This window comes from Arvicanthis niloticus, chromosome 8 (genome assembly GCF_011762505.2).
Source record: "Arvicanthis niloticus isolate mArvNil1 chromosome 8, mArvNil1.pat.X, whole genome shotgun sequence".
Lineage (NCBI taxonomy): Eukaryota > Metazoa > Chordata > Mammalia > Rodentia > Muridae > Arvicanthis > Arvicanthis niloticus.
Window position 1 is genome coordinate 27366539 of NC_047665.1, and position 25795 is coordinate 27392333.

General features: G+C 41.6%; 1 protein-coding gene across 4 annotated transcripts in view; it reads right to left on the reverse strand.

The window, feature by feature from the left end:
* Cdyl (chromodomain Y like) overlaps positions 1-25795 on the reverse strand; it is a 206739-nt gene that overhangs the window by 86844 nt on the left and 94100 nt on the right. The window lies entirely within an intron of this gene.

Consider the following 25795-nt stretch of genomic DNA (forward strand, 5'->3'; position numbering starts at 1 on the left):
AAACAGAGTGGACTCTCATGTGTCTCATTTATGGTCTAAATGTATTCTTTGTTTCGATTGCTTTCATTTGGCAATAGGCTACTGTAATAGTAATGACCTAAAAAATTAAATATAGGCTTAGTGAAAAAGAATTGTATTTTCATTGCTCAAGCAAATTAATGATGACTGTGTAATTTGCATATCTGTCCATATGTGCCACAGTGGACCCATGAGAGCCTTTCTTTTTTCTTTTTTCTTTTTTTTTATTCCCCCTTTTGTTTTCAAGACAGGGTTGTCCAGGCTATCTGGAACTCTCTCTATAGACCAGGCTGGACTTGAACTCCTCTGAGTGCTGGGGTTAAAGGCATGTGCCATCACCACCTGGCTCAATACCCACTGTCAAGGAAGGAAGTAGATGGAAGTATAGCTGTGACGTTCCCATTTGTATGGGTACAGCGTTCTGCATGCTTGCCAAGTCCCACTTCCCATTTACTAAATGGTGTGTTCTGATTAATCGTGTTACCTCCGGAAATGTCCTGCCATTAAATGACGACACCAGATCATTTCCAGTTTTCTAAGAGAAAATCAAGTGCTTTACTGACTCTGTATTTTTCACCTAACCCACAGGATAAGGGCCTCTGGGCCCAATCCTCCTGCCTCGTGCTCAGGCCCAATCCACCTGCCTCGTGCTCAGGCCCAATCCACCTGCCTCGTGCTCAGGCCCAGCCCCCAAAAATTATTAGGCATAAAAAGTATAAAAATTCATATCTTGGTGTTGGTAAAGGAATGTTTACCATTCCTCCATGCATAGCTACACACTTATTTGCATATTGTCAATAGTTATCTTTGGGCCACCATAGCAGACCAGTACACATGACACAGAGCATTTCAAATCGACCCACTGATCCTTTAGAGGTTTGTTGAATCCTGCACTGCAAGGTAAAAAACCTCACAGTATTAAACGTTCAGTGTTTCAATGCAGAACATTATTAGATTTTGTGATTTTCACACAAACACAAGTTTTCTCATATGTATATAAGATAGGTAGGTAGTTAAATGTAGTAGGGGTGTGTGTGTGTGTGTGTGTGCGTGTGCAACAAAAAAGTACTCCATCTTAACAGTAAGTAGTCTCTTCTTGCTGCGTACACAGGTAGACCCTCAAAAGACTACTTTGAAAAGTCAATCAGAGTATCACAAAATGACTTGGGCCCTTTTAGATGAGGTACTTAAGACTGGGCTGTTTCTTTGTTTAAAACAGTGGGAAGTCCATTGAAACATTCAAAAGCCATTAATTCCTAGAATATATGCGAATACACACACACACACACACACACACAAACACACACCTTGTACTTTTTGAAGCCTTTGGCAAATGCCAATTACTGGAATCAGAGTTTATAAGTAAACAGTGAAATAAACATAAAACCAAGTAATGAACTGAAGAAGTGAATTTTAAAGCCCCCGAAAGCTGGAGTACACTTGGAAACACTGAGAGCGGTGGGAAAGAACATTTTTGAGCTCCTATTTTTAATTGGAGAAAGGCTGGGTTTTACACCATCTAAATATAGCCATCCATTTGAAAGGATGAAAGTGGCAATTTATTTGACAACGTTTTGTCTTGTTAAATTATCTGTTGAACAAAGGTATTCTAAATGGAGGTTTAAAAAAACAGTTCTCATAAAAATATTTTTGCTGAAACAGGCCATACTGAAATTAAAACAAAAAAAAAAGTACCAAAAATATTTTCTCTTTTCTAGAAATTACTTTGTACATACTACCTATCAAGAAAGTTTTGGGTTTTTTTTTCCCCCAGCAGGATGAGGAGAAGAAACTTGAAGATGCCACCAACTTCCTATGTACTGATTGGAAGCATACAGACACACCCAACTTCAGGAGACCCACAGGCACAAAGCCACAGAGCAGCCTGGGCTCACTAGACACACAGCGAAGTAATGAATGAAGTAAAGATAGCAAGACTCCTACAGTGGACAGTTACTTAACTTCATAGAAGTTTCCTTGTTTGTTGTACAATAATTTCCCAAATAGGCCCGTAGTATGTCTAGCAACATAATAAAAGCCAACATCGGTCAAAATGCATTTTGGGAGAGCATGTAACTTACATTCTTAGCACTTCTGCTCTCTCTCAGAGGTTTCCTGGTTTATAATGGTTTGGCTTATAATTTCTCCCCACTGTATGAATGATGCGTGTATCAGGTATTAAATGATTTTTAAGTGGGGACTGAAGCACTCCTGTGGTGCCCATAAGAACACTGTGTATGTCCACCGTAACATATGCCTTCACCCATGAGGTTACACCCTGACAAATGTACTGCACATTACATGTACCATCTCCAATCTACTCACAATACAGTTAGCTTCATCTGCCATCAATTTGGTAAGAACGTGACACTGAGCAAAACCATCTAACACAAAAACTACTTTATAAAGTACTGGACACAAGTACTGAATACAGTACAGTGGACAACACTGGTCATTACCCCTTAACACCACAGCTTCATATCACCCACCCAGAGAGAGAAAATAAAACAAAATTCAAGATTTTAACTATAGTTTCTATCAACAATGTATTGCTCTCATACCATCATGAAGTCATTTGCAATTTCAACATCCAATCAGGAATGAGTGCTGATTCAAATTGGTAAACTAAAACTAACTGCTTTCTTATATACATGCACTTCCCTGGTTCCACATCTTCAAGAATGATGTCCCTACCTTACCTATGCTCTTACTCATTCAGTAAGGGAGTGTCAACCACTTACAAACTGCGATCATAGAGGAGACTGGGTCAGACACCATCCCTGCCTTGTTCTTTTATCATCCACCATGAAGATGTGGGAGTAACACATGGCAGAAGCCCACACCACTATTCCACCCCAAGGACACACACCTCACCCTGAGAAAAACAACTCTCTTAGTATATCCAGGACAATGCACACATGTCGCAGGACTATCTTATCTCTAGTAGGGCACTAGACACATAGTCCATAGAGGCTGGATTAAGAGATGCCTAAGACCAGTGAAGCACACAATGAGTGTTGTCTGCAAGGGTATTTCTAGAGAGGACTGGCGTGTAGGACCACCATGGCCAAGAGGGAAAGCACTATTCTGAAATGTGGGCAACATCAAACAACAGGCTTGGGGCTGGATGAAAGGAGGTGGAAGAGGAAACCAGGTAGCACTGCAAGCTCTGTTCTTTCTGAGTGCATCTAATGTCTTCAGCTCTCAATGTGGTCTTTTACCATCCACTCTCCATGGAGCCACTACATCTCAGCCTCGGATGGGGACTGTATCATCGGTCCTCTTGTTCAGAGGCTTTCAGAGTAAACAGCTACTGGGTTCATTGTCTGTCCACTCTACAGCTATCCAACCTCTGATTATATAATCCAACCAAATAAATCAATCTCCCCCCCCCACACACAGAGAGAGAGAGAGAGAGAGAGAGAGAGAGAGAGAGAGAGAGAGAGAACAGACAGACAGACAGAGGTAACCATATGTTACCACCATCTCACCTTTCAGGTGCACTGATGACTAGCATACAAGGGGATAAACCCCAAGCCATGTCCCTTGCTGCTTTTTCCTTGTGTGATATTGATTACAACCTGTTTCTCTCTCTATTACATTTGCATTTCCACTTTTCTCCTACTGCTAACATATTAAAGACATTTTAATGAGCAATGTCAGATCTGCCAGGCATGGTGACATGATTACATACATGTAATCCTGGCATTTGGATCTAACGCTCAAGCCTGGGTGACACAGAGAGACCTTGTCTTAGACAAAAACAAAACAACACTAACCAAACAACAGCAATTATAAGAAAACCTTCCTCAGGGTCTTGTGTAAGAGCCTAGCTTGGCAGTGACGCAGAAAGACAAGAGGCATGTTTAAAAAGAGAGCAGCAGCACAATCAATTCCCGGGACCCTGCAGGATAAAACTTTTTAAACCAGAGGGAAGAAGTCAAGTGGAGCAAATGAGAACCTTATTGGTTTAAAATCCCAACTCCTCTGGGAAGCTGGAACTCTGAAAGCACACACAAATCATTAACCCCCATAGTGGGTCTGGAGAATTCACTTCTACTTTTGTAGTCACAGGTGACATTTGTGGCCACCACAGAAATCTTAAGTTTTATGAGTAATGGTGATTTACACGTTCCAGATTTGGAAAATAAAAGTGACCAAAATAAAAAACACTTTGGACAGGGTCTGACTAGCCTGAAACTCTCTCTAAGGAGACCAAGCTGGCCTCAAATTCAAAGAGACCCACCTGCTTCTGTCTTTGAAGGGAGACAGGCAGAGCCAGAGAGAGAGGCAGAGGGAGGTGGATCTCCTAGAGTTTGAGGCATACTTGGTCTATATGGAGAGTTCCAGAATAGCCAAATCCTGTCTCAAGGCCAGCCTGGTCTAGGTAGCAAGTTGTACACTAGACAAGGCTACAAAGTGAGACTCCGTCTTAATCCTTCTCCCACTCCAAAAGACACTGACATAATGCAATATCAAACCAAAAAAAACCAAAATACTACCATTCAAACAAAAAAGAACTCAACATCAACAGGTTTGTTGATGAAATGTCTATAGCTCAGATTTTAATTTTGGGAACTGAAGTTTTCAAGAAGGCTTGCTTTCAGCACCCTGATCAACACTGTACTGGGAGTTACAGGCAAAGCAATCAGGCAAGAAAAAGAAATAAAAGGAGTTCAAATTGCAAAGGAAGCAAAGCTATCCCTATTTATTCACATAATGATAGGATTTTAAAATACAAGATTCTAAATAATTCACAGGAAAGCTATCAGGGCTAAGGAACTCAGTGAGGTTACAGAACACTCCATTAACACACAAAAGTCAGTGTTCTCTCAACTGGCCGTGAATACTATTGAAAGTAATATGCAAACTGGATGCAATAACTATTAAAATCGGAATATCCCTTTGTATAAATAGAAATGTCTGTCCTTAAACGCAAATCAAAACCACGAGAGACCACTTTACACTGATTAGAACAACTATAATATATATTTATATTATATAAATGTATGTAGTATTATATATTATAAAAACTACATATATACTTATTATAATAAAAAACTGAAAGTAAATGCTGATGAGTATTGCTAATGTAAATACAGAATGGTATCCACTAAGTAAAACTGTTTGGTAGCTCTGCACAAATTCTTGTCATATGACCCAACAATGACCAACCCAATGGCATCAAAAATTATTAAAAACATATATTTATATGTTAATGGCCACAGTAGTATTTATTACTTGTAATAGACAAGCCACAAAATAACAAGAACAGTATCTAATGTATATGTACACAACAGAATAATGTTCAGACATAAGGTTCTAATACAGTCAACACAGATGAACCTTGAAAACATGGTGCAGAGTGGAGAAAGGTGGACAATGAACATATACTGTATATATAATCCCACTGGTATCAACTAGCCGGCATAAGCAAATTCACTGAAACCTAACATATGCTAGACATTTCCATGAATGGGGGATTGCTACGAAATAACTTCAAAGCTTCTATCTGGAACTATATCAAAGTTTAAGAGACTGTGAATTAACACTGTGATGTTCAATGTCATAGAATTGCAGGCTGAAAGTGTTCAATTGGCATAATACTTTCTATTACATATATTTTACCAACAGAAGCAGAGACATGTGGCTACACTGCACGTGATCAATCAAGGCTCCAAGAGAGCTAATTAACCTGAGCATCCGTGCCTTCTTATCAGGGACAAGCTGGTGGAAAAAAAACACTGTTACTTCTGTTGACCCCTGTCCACTAGAACGTCATAAAGGCTGAACAGTCTAACAAGTGTGAGTACTAGTGTGTACTTACATAATCTAATCCCTATTTACAAACTAGGATGGACAGGATGCCCACATCTAGATGGGCTTCAATAATCACTGCATTTTCTAGTGCTGTTTATTCAAAGCCCCTGTCAAAGTGGGATGAATTCAGGTGCATGATAAACCCTCTTGTAAGTACAGGCAGAACTCTGGGGTTATACCCAGATACACACCTTGATAACAGTCTGTGGGGGCAGGCTCTCTCTGCTGTCTACATAACTTAGACAGGAACCCTTTTTCCAACTGTAAGGAAATCTTAGCATGGATAACAATGGTTCATTTTCCATACTGAATGGCAACAATAAGAATTTAGCCCAGGCTCTCAATCTGTAGGTCGTGATTCCTCTGGGGATCAAGCAACCCTTTCATGGGGGTTGCATATCAGATATCTGCAATATGATTCATAACAGTAGCAAAATCACAGCTATGAATCAGCAGTGAACTAATTCTATGGGTGGGGGTTATCCCAACATGAAGAGCTTATGGTATTATGAAGATTGAGAGCCACTAGTCTAGAGGATAGATCTCTCATGCACAGTCTGATTGTTTTGTTGCTGTTGTTTTTTTTTACTGTGCTGCACAGTATTGGAGGAAGAAGCATTAATCATTCTGGGTTGCCGCCTTCCTCATGACTTCCAGCATGTTCCTCAGCTCCTCCCGCTTCCTCTTGGCATGGATGTGCAGACCACCCACTGTCTTCTTGATGAACTTGAGCGCACTCTTGTCCTTGGACCCCTTGAGAGGTTTCAGAGCACACCTTCCAGATCACAACCCACAGGAACTTGATGTACCTGGTGAGGCGCCCTGGCACTGGCCCTGCTATGGGTTGCTTCCTCTGTCACCTCATGGTCTTTGATGAAGCCAACGGCTGTGGAGTAGAGCATGGCCTCCCTAACAGAAAGACTGCAGTCTGATATCAACCCCATGGTTCTAGACTCCTCAAAACCAAAGTGAACTTAAGTATTAAATTTCTTGGTAACTAAACTTAAAAAAAAAATGCTGGTCATCTTTTGTATTTTGTGTGTGTGGCGGGGGGTGGGTGGGTGGGGGCACATGTTACCTAAAGTTAGTCATCAATCAATAAATGCTACTTATATTTCACTGAAATGAACCTTGTCTATTCGTGCGCAGTAGACATTTATTTCTGTTGAGTGATATTCCACTACTTCACTCTAATTCTAGAGTTTATTTTTAAAAGGAGAGGTAAAAAGAAGTTGATTTATTTTTTAAATAAGGGAACAATAAAGGTGGTGGTATAGTTTGAAAGTGTCTAGCACAGGCTTTTATCTTAGAACCTTCGAGCCTCAGTTGGCAGCACTATTTGGGGAGAATATGGAAGCATGCTGGGAGAAGTATGTCATGGATACATATATCCGTGTATATGTGTATGCATGTGTATTATTTGGAAAAGATTAGGAGGTGTGCCCTTATTGGAGGAGGTATGTCACTGGGAATGGACTTTGAAGTTTCAAAAGACTCATACCATTCCCATTATGCTCTGGGCTTCTTGCTTGTAGATCAAGATGTGAGCTCTCTGCTGCCTGTCACCATGTCATCACAGGCTCTAATCCTTTAAAACTATAAGCCCAATTACACGCTTTCTTCTGTAAGCTGCCTTGGTCATAGTGTTTTATCTCAGCAACAGAAAAGTAACTAATACAGATTCTCCATCTGGAACCATAAGCCAAAATAAATGTCCCTCCTAAATTGCTTTTGGTCATGGTATTTCATCACAGCAATAGAACAGTAATGAATAAAGGTGGCAAACAAGATGTTGCAACATCTGAAATTCAGGTTATGGCTCAATCAAAATTAAGTTAGGCCATGGTATGACTGTGACTTTATAATGGGCAATGTAAATCCATTCTACTCACAACGGAATGTTCGTTACATTTTCTAAACTACACATTTTAATACCATATGGAAAGGAGGACACTTTAAAGAATTCCCATATGGTGATGGCAATCAGTGCCCTCTGGTTTACATTTCATATCTCTGACCTGCTGCTCGGACCATGAGACTTTGGCAGCCACTAGGGTGAAGAGGTAAGAGAGAGATTAATAGTGGTGAGGTGAGATAGGATTCCACCTCACATCATTAAAAGCAATATAATTTAGTGCATGACCAGAATATACAAAAAAAGTTGCCTCTGCTGCTATTAACATCCAAGAATGTGTGTGCCAAGGACAAAGTAAGTAAGATTTAGAAGCATTCTGACTCTCTAGATTTCACTCTGGATTTGAGTCAAAGCCTTGTTCCTACGGCATTCAGTCCATTATGGGCATGTCACTGTATCTCACCGCCTCCTATGTTGTTAGGGTTGCAGGAACCACTTCCCAATGCACTCACCCAGCACAACGACCCTGTCTCCCCTCACACTGCTCTTTGTGTACATGTCTATCATGCTTCTTCTTCTGAGGAACCGAAACAGACAGAGATCCATTTCCCACTGAACAAGTGGCTGGTGCTACATACTGCTAAATTGTTTTAAACAATCAGTACTAACATTAGTAAATTCTTACTGTAAGCACTCCTTGTGATGCGTACCTCCCTGTGCATACATAAGCAAAACATGTCACTGGGCAGGACAACTGAACTCTCTAATTGACAGCTGCGATTCATGGTGTTCTGGTTCCCTTGAGTACAGGACTGCTAGTCAAGCAGTACCCTGGGGAAAGATAGCTTGGGGAAACTGCAGGAAGATTACAGCTGCTTGCTATAACTTCTCAAAGTGCAGCTCCAGCCACAACCTTTGTGCTCTCTCCTGCTTTTTCTTCTTACTCTGAAGAAGTGGAGTAGAACCGAGCAACAGTTAGCTACAGTGGACACCCAGCTATTGAAAACTGAAAGAGACAGAGCTGGGGCCAGTAGTGACATCCCAGAGAGGGAACTAGGGGTCATTAACAGATGGCAGAGGCAGAGGTGCAGAAGGAAACCCTGTAGCCTTGACAGTGATAAGAGGCAGAGCTGCTCTGACAGGCAATGGTGGCAGTGGTAATGAGGACAGTTGTAGACAGGACCTTAAGGGTTGATATTCGAAACTACACCACTAGAGGGTGCCACCTGCTGTTCCTGCCTGTCAAAAGTTCAGGCATGCAAAGGCTACAGAAGACAAGCCTGAAGCTTCTCCTTGACCACCACAACTTCATCTGGGCAGACAGAAGAATAGAACACTGCTCAATAGAGTGTCCAGTGTGGTGAATGTGGGGTCATTTTATTTACTGAAGACACCAGAAAAGGTGTAAAAGGATCCTGAAGAACTTGATGAAGAAAGAACAGACTTGACTGGGGGAATTTCACAGCATAGTCTGGTTTAGTTGGCTGCTAATAATCTAGACTGATAAACGGCTAGCACAAACAGCACCAAAATGCTGGGGTTAGAACAAGACACCCAGCTTTAGAGCCACCTCTTGGTGAAACTTTATTTTTAAAGAAACTTAACATCTTTTTTGGTCCTACAAGAGTGTATATGGATCTTTTCAGTAATCACTTTTGAGTCATGGAGAAATGCTACAAAGATCCACTAAGCTGCTGAGAACACGCAAGCCTATCTCCCTACTGGAGGAGCACTTACGTTCCCCTCATGGGAAACCCATTCAAGATGATCTGTTTATCTGTGTATCCCGAGGTTCAACCACCATAAACAACACAGAAAGGAGAGAGGTGTGCAATCAGTGTATAGTTTGCATCACTATTCTAGAATAGTCTGCATGCGCGCGTGTGAGCACACACACACACACACACCACACAACTTTGAGATGGAAAGAAAGGAAGCTCCAAGTCACTGCAGAAATGAAACTGATGTTGTGATCCATGGTCCAAGAGATGGTACCAAGGGAACATTCACTACACTACTACCTTCACTGCCTGAATTAGGAAAAAACACCTAGGATCCTACTATGTTTCTGCGTGAGCTCCGTCAAGCTGACAGGAATGGCAACTGACACATCTGCCAGAGCTAGTCCTAGCTTTGGTTAACAGGGGGTCATCTAAAATCATATTTACATGACGATTCCTAACAGTAGCAAAACTACAGTTATAAAGTAGCAATGAAGTAAGTGTATGATGAGGGGATGACCAAGACAAGAAGAACTGTAGCAGCACTAAGAAGGCTGAGAACTGCTGTAGTAAGTGCAAGTCAGTGACTTGCAAGTTTTCCCAGGGCTGGAGAGATGGCTCAGTGGTTACAGTACTTGGTGTTCTTGCAGAAGACTGGGGTTTGGTTCAGTTCCTAGCACCCACATAGTGACTCAGAACCATCCATAACTCCAGTTTCAGGGAATAAAATGCCCTTTTCTGACCTTCAAGGGTACCAGGTACACATGCAGTACACGCAGTGCACATCCATATATGTAGGCAAGCACTTAGACACATGAAAATAAAATAAGTCTTTTTTTAAAAGTCAACTAAATATAAAAGCAGTTGTTTATAAAATGCTCTACAAAAGTCAGTCCAATATTGTTAGGAAACATTTTATTCTCTATAGTTTGCTAGAATGTAGAAGTTAAAAATAACTGGAATGTACAGTTTTACTCGAAACACAAAATATGTCAACAAATCTGTTTACTGTGAGTCTGAGAAAGAAACTCTGGGCAAATTTTCCCAAAACAGAGAGACAAAAAGCAAGATTGTAATAACTACCAATAAAGCAAAACCAGAATGGTGCAGAAAGACCTCATACACAACCAACTTCCTGAACAAACAGCATAGCAAACCGAATCTTTTGGTGCCCCCCCCAAAATAAATTAAAAAATAATAAAATCAAAGGTGCCTCAGTGTACAAAGCATCCCAGGCACCTGAGAGATGCAGTTCTAGGAAATCTATGACCTGTTTAACATTAGATGTTTAAGAGGATCTAACAATAGCAAGCAAGGAGCTGCAAAAGTGTGCCTTCAAAGTCAAGCCCACTCATCCCTCTCAAAGGCAGTAACAACCTCCTCACCAGCAAGTGTGGGCGGAAGAGTATCTTCCAGAAACGTGGAAGACACTCACTTATTGGTGAAATCCTGGAACACTCCCAGTACCTACATGAAATCTCCAACGTTATCTACTAAACCTATCTGAACAGCCCTTCCTGGAAATCCCCAGCCTAGCAGACAACAAAATGTAGTGAATATAAAATTCCAAGGAAGAAGGCGTTAACAGAAAGTTATTAAAGTACAACACAACATATACACGTGTAAATATATGTACATATGCACCTAGCCACAAAACAAAGGGATTAAAAAACAAATTCAGAGACACACCATCAGTGTTTGAGTATGACTCAAAATTAAGCAGAAATTCAATGCAATATCCTACCATGAAAACTCCAGAAGGTCTCACAGAACCCCGTAGAGTGGACTCAGCATCTCTATACAAGAACACTAAGTTTCCTGAAAAGCCAAAAGAACTTTTATAATAGCAGGGGGAGAGCTCGCCAATTTGAGATGAAAACTTACAAAGTTGCAGTAATTAAGCCCAAGTCATACACAATAAGGAACATACAACCGTAACCACAGAAAACAAACTTAACACTCAAATTGATCCCACACTTGGGCAGGCAACTGGCAGGCCCTTTAATACACACCCTTCCATCTGACTACCTCCTGGTACCTTCATCTGATTCACCCGGGGAGTTTACTGCTACACTGGACTTCTAAGAGGAAAAAGAAAGGGGCACACCACTGAAGCAAAGTTAGGGAACAATAAAGAAAGGATGCGGCAGGTCTACCCACAGCAACATGAAAAGCATCAGCCATCTGGCTGATGGGAAAAGCTGCAAGATTAGACCCTGTGTGTGTGTGTGCACACGCACACGCACACACACAGAGATCATATTTAAGTACATTGTGGCCAGAACAGCCTTGGCTGTTGGTTGTTACCACCCCCTGAACATTTCTTAAACATTTCTTCAACATTCCTCTTCCACCATTAACCAACCCCATCACACTGTGAATCAGAGTTCCCACCAATGGAAAGAGACAAAGTCATCACCTACATCAGCAATAAAAAAGGAAGCCATGTTGGCCCTGGTGTTCTGCTAGACTAGTTTGGGTTCTGGGAGACTTTTTACAAAAAGAATTACTTTACCAAGACACTTCTGCCTTGTTTGTTGTTTCTTCCATACCAAAATGATTTATTCATTATTTCTAATAGTTCTCAGTGGTCTGTCTACCTTTCCTCTTTTGGAGGTCTCTCAGTGGCCTTGAACTCCACAGGCTAAGCTGTCTGTTGCTGAACCCCAGAGACCACCAGCAACGGAATTACAGGCATGTACCATGTCCTACTTTCCTTCCCCCGCCTCTCAATATGGGTTCTCGGGATGGAGCACAGGTCCTTGTTCTTGACCAACGGAGCACTTTCTATGTAAAACAGTGTGTCTTCCAAACACACACATTCAATTCAGTAGGTCTGGGGGACACCCGGGACTGCACAGCGTCTTGTCACCTCCACGGATCATCCCGCACAGCACACATGCTCTAGTGACAATGAAATGATTTCTGAAGGAACTGTTTATTGCAAAACTGAAACAAACACTGAACTTAATAAATTAGATGAAACAAAATTGAGTGGCAATCAAACTACAGTGGGAAATGATACTCTACAGGAAGTTTGCTTGACAATTCTACAGACCAACGGTGACTCAAGTGGGGAACTGTCTGGAAGGAACGTGAGGTCACAGGCAAGAGCCAAAAGAGGAGTCAGGCTTATTTACATTTCATTTTCCAAGAATAATGTAATTGAGTGCTTGTATAATTAAAAGCCAGTCTTTTAAAACCCAGAAAACTTGAGAATTTAGTTACTAAAATCTAAGATTATCATAATAAAAGTACAAAGAGGGTCAGGTCAATGAATGCTGGCCAGCACTGCTCCTCAATCAAGAATCAGCCACGGGACCAGAAAAGAACAGTGGAAAAAAGAATCAATCCATGTTTATGGTAACAAACCACAACTACTGCAGGTCAATAAGTCAAATGCTGTCTTCATTCAAAGCAATTGTTAATTGTTTCCCCCAAGTTTTTGCTCCTGCTTTACCTATTATTCTTGCCATAGTAGAATGCGTAACAGTTCATCTTGATTGTCATTTGATGGGACTTAGAAAACACCATGGAAACACAGCTCAGACTATATCAATGAGAGGGTTTCCAGAATGGCTTAACTGAAGAGGAAGGACCCACCCTGAATGTGGGTGGCACCGTCCACAGGGCTGGGGTCAAGGGCTAAATAAAAGGAGAAAGCAGGGGCTGCAGGAACAGCTCAGTCAGTGATTTAAGAGACCTTGCTGTTCTTCCCAAGGAGCTCAGTTCCTAACAGGCAAATCAGGTGGCTCATAAATGTAACTCCAACTGCAGACATGACGCCCTCTTCTGGCCGCTGTGAGTATCTGCATGCATGTGCACACATAAACATACAGACACCCCACACACATATTAACAAAATAGAATGGATCCGAAGGAATGAGAAGAATGTATATAAGATGAACACCAGCACACAGCTCTACTTCCAGAGTCCTTCCACCATGCTTTCTCCACCATGGACTCTATGCTTTCTGCCCTCTGAAATGCGAGTCAAAATAAACCCTTGCTTGTCATGTATCTGATCATAATAAGCTGATCATAGCAAGGAAAAAAAGCAATATACTACATAACCTAACACGGAAATGTTTCTGCACAGCCTGTTTAATCCTACTCATACTCTAATTACTCCTACAAGAAATCCTTAAGGGCTCATGAACTTCCAGAAATGGCCCTTGAGTTAGGGCACCTAAACCTGAATCATTACTAGCTGTGGTGAGCAGCCATAGATGGTAAGCACTTGCTCCCCTTTCAAATCACTAGGTACAAAGAGAGCCTCCAGCAGCAACTGAATGGACATGAATGGCCATTTACTGTGGTGAGAAAGTTGCCTACTAAAATACCACAATGAAACTTAATCCCCAATATGATAGCATTAAAGGTGGGGCTTTTAAAAAGTAATTAGGCCAGGAAGTTCCAGCCCTGTGAAAGACTTCCTGTCATCATTATGGAGACCCCTGAGAATTGCCTAGCCCCTCTACATCTGAGAACACAGTAAAAGGGCATCATCTATGAATAAGAGAAGGTACCCAGAACCTAGAATTCTAGCCCCTAGTTCTATGAAGCAATAACTTTCTGCTTTTATAAGCCACTCAGCTGATGTCATATTATTATTACAGCCCACACGAACTAGGCAGGATATCACTCAAGTTATCACTGGAATTTATAGGCTTTATTATATACTGGGTAGAATGAACTCATAAAATCCAAGTCTCAGGTCCAAATAGTTCATCACTACATACAGACACGGGAAGTGACTAAATCTAAAACTCGTTATCATGTGGTACAGGCCGTATGATCACAGGCAGTCATTGCATAGCACATGCATATCAAATGACTTAAAAGTAGCACCTTCCAAGAGTTAATTAGAGCCATTTACTTTTTTCTAGTTGGGAAATCATTTGGGAACTGCCCTTAGAGCTGAGTCCTGCTCACTGGGGGATGGAAGGCATCATGCACACAGGAGGAAGAGCGTGTAATACAGTTACAGAAACATGGCTTGGGTCACTCTCATGGAGGCAAGAGGCGGCGGCAGGAGGGCAAAACTAACCCATATCATAATCAAATTCAGAGTCCCCAGGAGGAATCAGGAGTAACCTGTGACTACTGCATTCAGGAGACCAGGTAAACTGCTGCTGCTGCCTGGTGAGCTAAAAGCCAACCCTGGCCACATGAGACCCTATCTCAAAAAACACATTTTTAAAAAAGTCATCATGGGGAAATTATGTGTAAGAAAAATCATCAAGATGATTCTGACCATACAAAGAACTCTTAAAAGGTGAAGGATGTTAAGAGCTGGTAATAAATGGAAAAAATATAAAATGTGAAGCAAGCAATTCATATCCAAAAGAAGTAATAACAAAAAGTATAAAATACCCAAAAGAAAACACTTAGAAAATGATAAGAAAAACTGAGGTGAGGTGTTTCTAAGACTATGGAAACAGGCCCATGACACCGGTGACAACCTGAACTCCAGCAGCCCACTCCTCTGGAGACAAATCTGACAACATACAATTTACACTTGCATTTATATTTTCTCCCAGTGGCTTCACTTAGGAACAAATCTTGGACACATGCCTCCAACAGTGTAAGACTGCACACTCACACATGGTTTTTCACTCCAGCACTGTTTGTAACCATGGAAGAACATGACAGACTTTCTAAATGCTGTATCTAGGAGGGAAACTGAATAACCGCAGCGTTCTGTATCACCAAGAAGTGAGGAACTTCAAGACAGACTTGACAAGAGCAACTCACAAAAGGATACAGTCTATGATCGGCTGCTCACTAGAGCAATACCAACCAGATTCATACACATGTATTTGCTGATCTGGTCAAGACATACAAGACGTCACCCACAGGGGATGAGAGGAATAGGTGGACAAAGTGGAGACCTTGTCAGAATGACAAGAGGAAAGGGCGGGACGGGGGGGGGGGGGGCACTGAATCTGGTTTGCCTTTTTATATGGTTCCACCACTTCATTTCAATCAACTGTGGGAAGCCCTACAATGCAAATACAAGGACTAGGGAGTGTGCCCAATTGTCCAAATGAGTAAAATCCCCACATTGAAAAAACAGAAGAGGAATAAACTGGAAAACATCTTCACTCAGTAAAGCTAACGACAGAATTTCATATAAAAGTGTATTCTCAGAAGAATTCAACAGTTAGCAAGCTCACTCTGTGAGAGAGCAAATATTTTCAGTTTTAAAGACCATCCATTCTCTGAAAGAATTGACTTGATCATTGTACTAAAAGCAGCCATAGACAAACACAAACAGATGGGCAGGCTCTATTCCAAAAGACTGTCTATAACACTGGGAAGCAGCGTGGATTTGGTCCATGGGCTATCATTCATTAAAACTTGATCTAGTTAATAAGGTTTGTTCCTCATAAGAATATGAGTGGACAAACTCCAACAAGAACTGGACAAATGAGAAAACGCAGTATAGCTAAGGGGGTGGGGGTGGGGGCTGGCGCTTCACTGACAGAAAGACATCCAACCAAGTTAAGGAAAGTTAAAATGAACACTGCTGGGCTCGGTTGTGGAGTGCATATGGGAAGGACCCAATCAAAATGGCTGCGTGCATGAGCACCAGCACCTGCCCGCCCACCTGCCCATGTATACATACACTCACAGTTCTGTCCTGTGGGTGGCTAAGAAGCAATAACACCTCAGTAGCATCCAGCACTCCCTGCTCCCTGAACTGGGGTTCTACGTATCATTCTCCAATAAAAGGGAACAGGGATCTTCAGAAAATTGTTAGCTCTAGAGCAGGGCTTCAGAACAAAATCCAAGATGAGCCCTGAGCATTCCTGAGGGGCTGAAAATAGAGGTGGGGGCGGGGTTGGGTGGGTGAAGAGGCAAACAGGAACCAAACTGGAGGGGGCAGTGACCAAAACTGGAACGGAATAATAGAAAAATACTAGGTTGTAACACAAATAATTAAATCAATTTACATTTATATACACACATGGATGGGTAGGAAGATGGATGGATGGATGGATGATGGATAGATGGACTAGCACATACAGGGAAGAGTCAGAACTCCATCTAACAAATGTAGAAGAACAAAGAGAATAGATAAACAACAGAAATGATAATTACAGGCAAAATTTGCCAATGGAGCACTAAAGTTACTACCCGAAGTTTAAGGAGAAACATCGTGTGACACCTTAGCGAGGCCAAGACTCTAATGCTGGTGGCTCTGGGATTCCCACTTATTCAGGGAGCAAGAATTCACCCTGTTCTGCTCTTCTGTCCTAATGGACCCTCAGACAATGCTGCTCACAGCTGTGAAATGATCTTGCCCAGTGCCTACTCACTCTACTGCTAATCTCTTTCTGGGACAATTTCAAAGATACACTCACAAATATCCTTTCCCAGCGGTCTTGACAAAAAAGTTGCAAAAATGGTAGCATTCTCAAATACCGAGTCACCACCCAACTTTCTGAATTTTAACATTGCCCATGGTCATAGCAGTCACCCAAACCTGAATTTTCACTGAGTACATTATGTAGATTTTACTCAAATATCACCATTTCCCCTTTAATGTGCCTTGCTGTTCCAGGATCTGCCCTGTGTTCCTTTCATTTCTTTTCGCTCTCTATCTGGGGCAATTCCTGTCTTTTTTATCATGACCTCTGCATGTATTTTTGAAAGCTGTTTTCCACTTATTTTGTAGACTGTTCCTAACTTTAGGTCTACTATATTTTTAGAAAGAAATGGCCTTCCACAGGGGCTTGCTAGGGATGCAACACACAATGCAGGCTGGAGCAGCAGGGATGTGCCTTCTGCAGAAGGGTGTTCAATGCACAGTGGATTCCGTGGGAGCCTTCTTCCCTCGGGCTGTCCCTCACATAGGCCCTGCCTCTCAAGCAGCAGCTTCGTAACTGTAATTTTGTTACTGCTATGAATCACAATGTAAATACCTGTGTTCCTGGTGGTCTTAGGTGACCCTTATGAAAGGGCCATTCAATCCCCCACCAAGGGTCACAACCCACAGGTTGAGGACCACTGCTCTAGATAGCACATGGCTCTCAGCCTGTCTCCTGCCATGTAGCCTAAACTGACGTTATATGTGATTCTCCTGCCTCAGTGCACACATGCACACAAGATAAAGTGTAATATAGTAAAATCATATTTAAAAGATTAATATTAGTTACGTTTGTTTTTTAAGTTTCTAAAAATAAAGCATTTTTATGTTTAGCAGGGAAAAACTAATTACTGGTTAGCACATTTTTAATGTGCTTAAGACTATAGCAGTTCAAATATAGTATTATTATTAAGACATAATGTTTAGTTCTCTTTTGGGAGAGAAATTTGATTTTTGACTTAAACCTTTATGTAACAAAATTTATTGCTAACTATTGGCTCTATATTTTTCCATACTTGAAACAAATATAACCTTGGACACATAAACAGACATATAGAAATGGGACAGACACCAGTGTTAAATGGATCAGTGGTTCTAAACAATTAGCCAATTTTGTGTTGTCATTTAAGCCATGAGCTTACACATATTTAACAGATTATCTACCACTGAAGGACATTTTCTCAAATAGCTTCGAACATCTATCACCAGTCATGGGGTAGACTAAACAGGGACAGACACAGACACATGGATACACACACACATGCTCTCTCTCTCTCTCTCTCTCTCTCTCTCTCTCTCTCTCTCACACACACACACACACACACACACACACTCATACACTATAATCATCAGTTTGTATAATAATCAAGTGTAAAAAACTGTGTCTGTCTAGAAACCCAGGAAAGGTTACTTTATTGGTTTTAGCACTTGGGACAAGAGAAGAAAGGACCAGTGTCACAGAGAGTGGAACAAGTGGGGTTGAGCGTGCTCTGAAATGTTTTTACACAGATGTAGACCCTCTTCAGCCCTAGAAGGAGTGATGAGCACCTGCCTCACTAGGGTGTGCGAGGTTAGTTCTTGTGTTTGGTCATGTCTGGTCATCCCATTCTTTCTCTCCATCTCAGCACCCTCAGCTGTGCAGAGCTGGAGGGTGGTCAGTAAGCTGAGGCCTTTCCTCTGTGATCTCCCTCCAGTCTGCAGTGTGGGCAGAACCTGACCTTTGGACATCTAGTAACACAGGTGTTGCACCTTTTCTCTACCCACAGTCTACTGTCTACACACAAGTGACTTAGAAGCCCAATTCTAGCAAAACGCATGGCTTAGCACTGGTGTCCTAAGGAGCGGGTGAAGGATATACACAGAGCACAAGGCACTTCAAAATCAAGGTTTAAACCAGCAGAGGGCATGACTGAGCCAAACGAGAGAAGGCATGAAATAGGGTGGGAGGAACAACTTCCTAAAGTTTTCATTTTCTCCGACATGGTAAGTAAGACATTCTTCCTAGAACAATACACTCACAGTTGAATAAAATATCTTCTAAAGCCAGGTGTGGTGGCACATGCCTTTAAATCCAGTACTCAGGAGGCAGAGACAAGTGGATTTCACTGAGTTTGAGGCCAGTTTGGTTTATAGTTTGATTATAGTAAGTTCTAGGCCAGCTAGGGTTACACAGTAAGACTCTTCTTAAACAAACAAACAAGAAAGCCTCTTAAGGGCTGGAGAGATGGCTCAGTGGTTGAGAGCACTGACTGCTCTTCCAGAGGTCTTGAGTTCAATTCCAGCAACCACACTGTGCCTCACAACCATCTGTAATGGGATCTGATGCCCTCTTCTGGATTGCAGGCATATGTGCAGGCAGAATATTTTATACATAATCAATATAGACCTTTGAAGGAAGGAAGAAGGAAAAAGAAAAGAAAAGAAAAGAAAAGAAAGGAAGGAAGGAAAGAAAGAAGAAAAAAGAAAGCCAGCTTAAGCTGGGTGGTGGTGGTGGCTGCAGTGGAGCACACCTTTAGTCCCAGCACTCAGGTGGCATAGGCAGTTAAGATGTTTGAGGCCAGCCTGGTCCATTGTGAATTCCTAGACAGCTAGGATTACATAATTCCTCTCAAAAAACAAACAAACAAACAAAAACCCAAAAAACTAAAAACAAAAAAAGGGAGGAAAATAAAGAAAACGTTTTAAATACTGCAAGACAACCATCATTCTCAACTGGTAAGAAGGGGTGTTTTCAGAAATATAAAGATGAAAAAGTTTTTAAAGTTCAAGGCAGCAAAAAGCCATTGGTGCCTATGATGTAGAGTTGGGGACACAGGACTGTGTGGTGAGATGGGAGGTCAGATCAAAGTTCCTTCAGGCAGGAAAGGCCCCAGGTCAAAAGGCAAATGGGGAATGGACATGAAACAAAACTACTTCTCAGTCTTGGTTATATGGCAGATCTTGCCTTCATTCCAACCTTCAAAGCAGGATCCAACCTGTTCACCTCCAGAAGACAAAGGATGGGTGAGAACGAAGGCAGCTTTCATCTCCTGGCTCTCCCTAACGAAAGTAAAAATCCTCAGACATCAGCCAACTGTAACCAACAAGCTACAGAGCGCTCCAGAGGCAGGGTAAAACTAGCAAAAGCTAAGGCACACTGCATCGGACCTGTGCAGAAGGGACAGAAGTACCCCAGCAGATGCACAGCAGACGGAGCCAACATCAGCACAGCAGTCGAGACCTCTATGGGTGTCTGCATAGTGACACCCACCAGTAGGTGAGACTGTACAGGGGACTCTTGCAGGTAGTCTGGCTGCAGTGGCCTAAGGCTTATGGGCTCCTGGAGAATCTGCCACTACTGAAACACTGCTGGGGACAGCAAGCAGCCAAGGCAGAAAGAATGGGAGCAGGGAAATGGAAGGAACCTCCCAAATAAAGGGGAGGGGGAGAATGACAGACAGACCCTGGGGTCTACAACACCAGGGTACCTTTTCAAGTGGCTGCTGAGGACAGGAGAGGGCACTCTAGAGCTGTGGCTTCAGAAACCCTCAATGACCCACCCCTCCCCTGGAGAAACGCAAGAAGATGAAATTTCAAATGAGTCTGAGAAGAAAGAGTCTAACACAAAATCATCTCGATTTAAACGTGAACAGAATAATGACCACAAAGGCAATGACAGCTCAGCGGGAGGCCATGTTCATGAAACAAACTACCCTGCTATTTACAGGGAAACTGAACAATACACTTTTCCTCACAGCAGAATACTGAAGAGGCTACTCTGGCACCAGCAGATATCATGTGTGAAAACTAACTAAAAAGAGAAATCCAATGACTACACAAAATAAAGCCAGAATAGGTAGGATGGTGAGTTTGTATTTTCTGGCTTAAGGTTCTACCCTATCCCCATTGTGAACCTGTGGAGTAAGAGCTAGTCTTTCTGTTGGTACAGTGGTCCTCAACCGTAACAGTTGCTCATGTTGCAGTGACCCCCCCCAACCAGAAAATTATTTTTGTTGCTACTTCATAACTGTAATTTTGCTACCGTCATGAATCATAATGTAAATATCTGTGCTTTCCGATGGTCTTTGGTGACCCAATGAAAGGGCCATTTGACAACCCTAGGGGGTCACAACACAGAGGTTGAGAACCACTGGGATAACTGGTTGCACATACCAGAACTCTGAGTTGGAGGTGATGCAGGTCACAGGAGAACAAGGAAGACGCACAAAGTGCTCCACCTCAGCCTCTGCACCAGCAGACCACAAGCAGTATGGCGAGAAGGAAGCTGAGCCCAGGAAATGTAAGCCCAACAGAGCCAAGTCCAAAAATCTGCTTTCCCAAGCAAGCATGGCTCAGGCAGCAGAAGCTTCCAGTGTGGGGTGTGCAAAACTCACAGCACGCAAAGCAGGAGAGTCTATTTCAGGTCACATCCAGCCTTCAGACACACGAAGCCCAGCAGAGTGGACTGGCTAAGCATGAGACCACAACAACCGGGAATAAGCAGCTTCAAAGTATAGAGGGAATAGTCTTTGGCCTCCATGTAAAACTCCACTGTCTGCTACAATAAAAATCCAGTAACCCTCGTGTCTTAGTCAGGGTTTCTATTCCTGCACAAACATCATAACCAAGAAGCAAGTTGGGGAGGAAAGGGTTTATTCAGCTTACATTTCCACATTGCTGTTTATCACCAAAAAAAGTCAGGACTGGAACTTAAGCAGGTCAGGAAGCAGGAGCTGATGCAGAGGCCATGGAGGGATGTTACTTACTGGCTTGCTTCCCCTGGCTTGCTCAGCCTGCTTTCTTATAGAACCAAGACTACCAGCCCAGGGATGGCACCACCCACAAGGGGTCCTCCCCCTTTGATCACTAATTGAGAAAATGCCTTACAGCTGGATCTCATGGAGGCATTTCCTCAACTGAAGCTCCTTTCTCTATGAAACTCCAGCTTGTGTCAAGTTGACACAAAACCAACCAGTACACCTCGTAAGAACTTGAAAGACCTGAGTCTCTACGGCACATACACAAATTTCAAGAGAAGAAAAGAAAAACAGCAAGGTAAAACCCAATACATAAACAAAAACTGTAAAATCCGATGCCAAGTGATTCCTAATAAATGAAATATTTGAAATAAACAAATTTTTAAATAATGCTCAAAAAACTTATAAAAAACAAGCTGTCAATGAGTGAACAGAAAGAAGTCTCAAAACCGATACTAGGAAAATCAAAATTCTAGAGCTAAACAAAGTATTTTTTTAATTAATTAAATCTGAGGGTGGCCAGAGAACTTCAGGTGTGCCTTCAGGTACCTTCCACGTCGTTGCAGGGTTTCTTGTTGGCCTGGAATTTCTCCAAGTAGGCTGAGCTGGAGGGCCTGGGAGCTTCTAAGGAATCTACCTGCCTATTCCTCATGTTCCACCAATGCTGGGGAGTAGCCAGACACCAGCAGCTTGTTTCTGCGACAGGGTCTCTCTGTGTCTCTCTGTGGCTAGGCTGTGTCTGCCTAGCAAGTGCTACTGCCAGAAAGGCTCATGCCTACACTCGGTTCACCACTAGGCCTTTTATGTGGGCTCAGGGAATACAAACGAGGGTCCTCACACTTCTAAAGCAAAATGATCTATTTACTTACTGAGCCATCTCCTCAGCCCTGCACAAAGTATTTATTAAAACTACACCTGTTAAGGAAGTATGCTTGCTTTCTTTCATCATCTGAAAGAAAAGTAAAACAAACCAACAAGCAAGTAAACTGAACCAAATAAAAAGCATAAAATAACAAAATAAACAAAAAACAGAAAGAGATGAATTGTGACATGAGAATTCAAAGACTTGGTGACAAGAGGAAACGAGCGGAATGCTAGTGGGGAGACCGTGGGAGTGTACAAGGAAGGAAAAAGGCTTAGAAGTGTAATACCCACAACTGCTCAGGGAACTCCAAACAAGCACAAAACCCCCAGAGGAAGCTTAACAGAGCACTGAGTCAGGTAAAGACCACCTTGAAGGGAGCCAGAGAAATGCATTCTGTGAGCAGGAAAGCAAAGGCAGCAACAACAAAGGACAGGCCCTCCCCAGAAACTACGGGCCCATTAAGACACAAGTGCCATAGTCAAAAGATTAAAGAGGAAAATAAAGAGCCAGCCTTCCAGCAAAGAATTCTAATAACTCTAGTAAACCCATCCCTTTAAAAAAAAAAAAAAAAAAAAAGGCAAACCCAGGGGACATCCAAACTCCAGCTATAGAAAGTGCTAGGTCCCACAGTCTAAAAGGAAATCACACAGGATGGCACCTTGGATGTGCAAGAAATAGAGTCAGGAACAGTATTAATGAGGATATGTTAATAAGCAATTTCTATCTTCGTTTCTTTAAAAGAATAGTTAGAAGCAAAATCTACAATTATACCAAGGGAGGTACAGAATACATGAAGATTCTAGCACATGACCACTGGAGGTTAGAAGAAAATGAAAAATTTTACCACAGTAAAAACTGTTTCCCCCAGGTTTGATACCCATGATAAGTAAATTATGATAAAGCTAATACTGTAATCCTTGAATCAATTATTCTATTTCCCCCCCCCAAAAAAAACCAAAGAAATATAGCTAGAAAACAAAAGAACTGATGGGATAATTAAAAATTAATATAGAAAAGCAAAAAATTCCTCCCCCTGAAAAAGAAAAACATCAAAGATCTAAATATAACCATATTAATAATGATTTTACGTATAAATAGTAGGCTGGGAAATGTGACTAGGTGAACAGAAAACTTGTCAGGCATGCAAGCAGTAAAAGGGGGGTAGGGTGGACAAAGAGTAAAACAGTTTAAATGTTAATGAGAAGCTGGAGAGATGGCTCAACCACACAGAGCATGCACTGCAATTCCCAGTACACACATCAGGCAGCTCACAACTACCCGTTAAATTCCAGCTCCAAGGCCATCTGACAGTTGCCAGCTAGTTTCACATTAACCTCACCTCTCCCATTACCTCCCTATAACATACATATAACTACAAATAAAAATAAATGTAAATGGTACAGATTCTGATCAAAAGAAACAGATCGAACCTTTTAAAAGGCAAAACACCACCCCCACAAAAAAAAAAAAAAAAAAAAAAGCCCTCTATAATCTGTTTTCTAGAGAGGTACTTTAAATACAAATATGAAGCAAACTAAAACAACCCAGATGGATAAAGAAACACCAAGGCTACTGCAAAATGAAATCAACTTCAAAGGTTGGTTGGTTAGCTTTTTGAGACAGGGTTTCTCTGTGCAACAGTCCTGACTGTCCTGACTGTTCACTTTGTAGAACAGACTGGCCTTGAACTCACAGAGTTTTTCCTGCCTCTGCCTCCCGAGTACTGGGATTAAGGGCATGCACCACCATACCCAACTAAATCCAAAGGGTTTTACTAGAGTCTACAGAGATTTTTAAAAGTCAGTCTAGGATGATATATGAATGTTAAAAAATATTCATCTAATGGCAGCTTCAAAATATGTGAAACAGAAACAAAGGGAGAAGCTAATGTTGGAGACCCTAATACTGCACAAAAATAAAGATGGACAAAAGACAACACGGGAATCTAAACAACAGCAACGAGCTCAAATCAGCAGGTACCTAGGAGAAAGTCAACCAAGAAGGAGAAATCTACCATCTTTCCAAATACATAGAAAAGTCACAAAAGAGACCATTATCAAGTTCACAAAAACAAGTATGAATAGACCAACTTTCACAAAACATTTTTTGGCTTCAATGGAATAAAAATAAAATCTAGAAAAAAAAAAAGTCTCCAGTATCTAAAATTAAGCCAAGTCTGAAGAAAGCACAATTAAGTAAATAGGAGAGCCTGAGTCCAGTGGTTCAAGACTAGCCCAGGAAATACAAGGAGACTATCTGAACAGACAAATTATTACTTTATATGAAGTAAATTCTTTTAAAAACACAACTCCAAAGTTGACTCAAAGAATAAAGTCTGCATAGCCTTATGTATTTTAAAACAGAGAGATCCACAATCTAAAAACTAATCACAAAGAAATTCTCTGGTTTCACTAATGAGTTCTAATAAGCATGTGCAGGAGAATCGAAACCAATGGGAATACGACCAATTTCAGAACAGAATCAGGGAGAGAAGTCTGCCTTTCATGAAGCCAATGTTCACTCTGCTAGGGATCAAGGGAAGGACATTAGGAACCTATATAACCCCTCAAAGCATCAACATGTACTACAGGGAACAAACCTCCCCAGATCATGTACATTCAGATTAAAGGATCTTATCTACTTAGAACGGCTGCAATAAAATGACACAATTACAGACTCCAAGAAATAAACCTGACAAAACCTCCAGTGAGAAGAAGCTAGAAAAGCAGAAGTCGTCTCTGGCTCTAAGACTAACAAAAGCTGTGAAGTGCAGGGATAATCTTTTTGTGCACTGTGTAAAGTTTGTCCTTGTATTATTCAAGTGCTCATTTCTGTACCAGCTGAGAGCTGAGTGCAGACTAAACTTCAGTATTGTCATTATTATGAAACATAGCTTGTCTTAGTAATTTGTATTTCTACCACCTTCTGATTGGTCAAATAAAAAGCTGAACAGCCAATAGCTGTGCTGCAAAGTTGGGGGGGGGGTCTTCCAGGCTGAAAGAGAGTCTGGGGGGGGGGGGACCAAAGGCAAAGGGAGGTCATCAGCTGGACATGGATGAAGAAGCAAGTGCCAGGAGAAGACTAGAAGGAACAAATAACAGGCCACATGGCAGCATATAGGCCAGGCCAGTATTATCAGGTTAGAACAGTGGAGAACCGGCCTAGCTAGTGTCCAAAGCTTATTAATAAATACAATGTCTCCATGTCCTTATTTAGGAGCTGGGACCATCCCCATGGTTATGTAAACCCATAAATTTATATCCAGCTAAACAGTCACTAGTATTGTTCACAGTATTGTCAGTGGACATGCAACAGCAATAATCCACTACCTCTAATCCTCTCTAAAATAATCAGACCCTAAGTATAAACTCATATGTTCACAAAAATCTACCCTGAATATTCAAA